Here is a 3,521-nt window from a genome sequence, read left to right as displayed (position 1 = left end):
TGTTTTAGTCAAGAGTATCTTTAAATGCAAGTCTAAGGTCCACGAATAGAAACTTAAATTTATCCTGAATACCCTTTATTTTAAAATTTCAGTTTCGTATACTCTCAGAATCATGACTGACTTGATTTTGACTAGTGAAAGTACAAAGTCCCTGAAAATAAGTGCACATTCTCAATATAAATTGGTGTTGCACCTAAAAGAATCAATAAATAAGAAAATGATTCAGTTTATCACTTAATAGTCTCAGAACTATTCCATGTGTCAGCAATCACCATAATCTTTCAGAACCAAAGTCCTGGAAAATCCATGGGCCCTCATGCAGTAAGGGCTAATGCACAATGACATGTCACTATTTTATTGAATCCCATGTTTCTGGAGATGTGAAATTAGCTCCTTAATAAGTCATGATCAGTGCTTTTAAAAAATGAAATAGGGGTGCCTGGGTGGCTCAGTCGTTAAGCGTCTGCCTTCGGCTCAGGGCCTGATCCCAGGGATCTCGGATCGAGCCCCGCATCAGGCTCCATGGTCCGCTGGGAGCCTGCTTCTTCCTCTCCCACTCCCCCTGCTTGTGTCTCCTCTCTCGCTGGCTGTCTCTCTCTCTGTCAAGTAAATAAATAAATAAAATCATTAAAAAAAATAAAAAATAAAAATGAAATAAATCAAGATGGAAAATTTTTCAGAGTGTCATTTAGGAAATGTAAATATTAATATGTCAAACTTTTGTTTTAGCGTATGTGTGTGTCTGTGAGCATGTGTGTGAACCCATATCTGAGCGTGTGTCTCTTTCATGTACTGTGTGGAAAGAGAAAATAGTTTATTTATTGTTACACAATCAAAGAAATCTTGGAATCCACTGATTTACTCAGTATTCAATTCGAACTTATTCTTTGCTGTCATTTCCTACAGGTTACATAGGTGATGTATTTTATTTTTCATAACTTTGCTTTTTCTTCTGCACATACTAGATATTTCAGGGGCCCTCTTCACAGTCTCTACCCACCCTCCCCAGCAATATACATAGATTTTCTTCACCCAGGAATATTACCTCCCAGTTCCATCCCATCTTTTTCATAAACATTAACACAGTTTCAGCTAGATAGTTATTTACTTTAGCTGTTAGGGTTCCTCTTCCTTCCATTGGTAATGATCCTAATTCCTTTCCTACCTGAAGAAATCCATCTAAACAAAATGCAGATTATCTAATTCATTCGCCATTATATGTGGAGTTCCTACCCCATAGTATGGGCTCTCTAAGCATTTGTTAAATAAGTAAGTGTAGGAATACAGACCTATTAACAAGAGTGATCCAACCTTCCACTATACAATGGCCCTTCCTAAATCATCCATCCCTACCAAATTATTGAATCCAATCATCATAGGACCAAAAGCATCCTTGCCTGAAATTGTACAATTTAAGGGGTGAGGGAAAAAGAAAAATCTCTTCTTGATCGGATTATGGTAGAGTGGATGTAAATTATATGTGGCTAGCAACAATGTTTTGTTTGAGCCACATATTTTAATCAATGTCCTACATGTAGGTATTAGAAATTCCCACATAAAAACTCAGCTTGTCTTAAAAGATCATAAGATCCGGCAACACTAGGTTCAGACTTGGCTGGAGCTAGAGTGGCTGATTCACCTTGATGGCTCAGGTGTGTAATTCTTTTCTTGTTGCGAGTTTCCCCTACTCAATTGTGAGTCCCCCAGAATCCTCATAGCTGGGACTCGACAGCCATGTGCGAATGGATGCAGAAATTATGAATGGGCCCCAGTGCTTAAGGTCCATTCCAAGGAGGGCTTACATAACTCTAAGATTTAGTCCTCTGTTTGCTTCCTCCCTGCATCTAGAGTTTGTCCCACAGAAATCTCATCTAAGCCCACAGCTCAGTCATCACATCTGCCATAAAGCTAAATTGGCAAGGCTGGCCTGCCTCCCGGCCCGTAATCAGAGACCTCTAACTGTCCCTCAGCCACTCACACTCAAGAGCTTAACCTGTTATCGAGCCAAAACATACTTTCGAACTGTAACACTCCCAGAAGCCTCCTCCTTCTCTCCCTATGGCCCCACTCCCTGAGTTACCAAGTCTTGTTCACTCTACAAAATAGTGAATGTCTCTTTTCTCTTTCTCTCCTCTCTTCAACGTCAAGCTTTATCATCTTGATAAACACTTCATTGCTCTCCTTGACTCAAGTCTCTTGACTTGCAATATAGATGTATTCATAATATCAACAAACATTTATCAACTCTCCACCGCTCTCTTAGGAGTTAAGGATACAGCAGCGAGCACAAGCAAAGAGTCCCTACCCTATGCAATTTGTAGCCGGTGGGGGATACAGCAAACACACAAGTACATACATAATCATACGATGTCAGATAGTAATAAATTATATGAAGAAATGCAGAGTAAGAGAATAGGTAGTGATACCACACAGAGGTGCAACTTTTTTTTTTAAATAACTATTTCTTTTAACTAGTTTAGGTTCCTGTGCAATTAATGGGAATTTATCACCTATAGCTTCCAGATTAAACTGCACTTTTCTCTTGGTGACGTTGAGCCTATGCCTGAGACAGAATCATACTTGTAGCATCCACCTGAGTATGTCTTTTATTTTCCCCTTGAAAGCAGCCTGTCACTGTAATCCAGGTAGATAGGAAAGCCTTTTGTGTCTAGGATGAAAGGCTTTGCTCTGTCAGGACGGTAGCTTCCTACACTGACCACAAGGGGGCGCAGCAGTCGTTTCCAGGAGCCCGAATAACCACAATTCCATAGTTCCTGCCCAAATAGTTTGTTCTCCATACTTGGTTCCCATGAATTTTTCTATTCTTCTTTTTTATCTCCTGCATGTCTTTCCCACAACTAAAGAGAAATCCCTTCTTCGCCCTAAAAAGAAAATTGCATTTTAATTTCCTCGATTCTATTCCTCTGGCCACTAATTGTTTAATTTCTACGAGATTCTTATTTCTCTGTTTTAAAGATGTGGATATCTAAACTGGCAGCAGTACTTTTGGAAAATGCTTATTGTTAGAAATAACAATTCAAGGGGAAACCAGAAATTATCTTTCAATCAGTACCTGACATGGACAGCAGGTAACATAGTTTTGTCCCTCAGTTTACCTAAAGTATTGAATGCAGATAGGTATTGGATACTTGCCAAATACAAGTTTTTCACTAAAACTGGGCGTTTCAATACTGCACACATAGGCAATTCTAGGGCCAGCTGAATATTCAAAATAATCTGAACTCAAATATTCCGGTTTACAATGAGTACATTTAATCACAGAGTGATCAAAGGATGAGCTGAGTTAGTTTAGGGACTCACTTCAGTCCACTGATTTATCCATGAAACCATGTTGTCTCTCCTGCGATCACACTGTAAAATCGGAACAATCGTTTAGATGCGGGTCTAAAATAGTTTTTCACAAGTCTCACAATATTATTCTAAGAATCGTTATAAAAACGTGCCTTTAGGTTCTGAATACTAAAAACATCTGACAGTACTAGGTGTTACCTTGGGATTAT

Source organism: Ailuropoda melanoleuca, chromosome 17 (assembly GCF_002007445.2).
Source record: "Ailuropoda melanoleuca isolate Jingjing chromosome 17, ASM200744v2, whole genome shotgun sequence".
NCBI classification, from domain to species: Eukaryota; Metazoa; Chordata; class Mammalia; order Carnivora; family Ursidae; genus Ailuropoda; species Ailuropoda melanoleuca.
The sequence above is the reverse complement of the archived record's forward strand: the minus strand, read 5'-3'. Positions refer to the sequence as shown.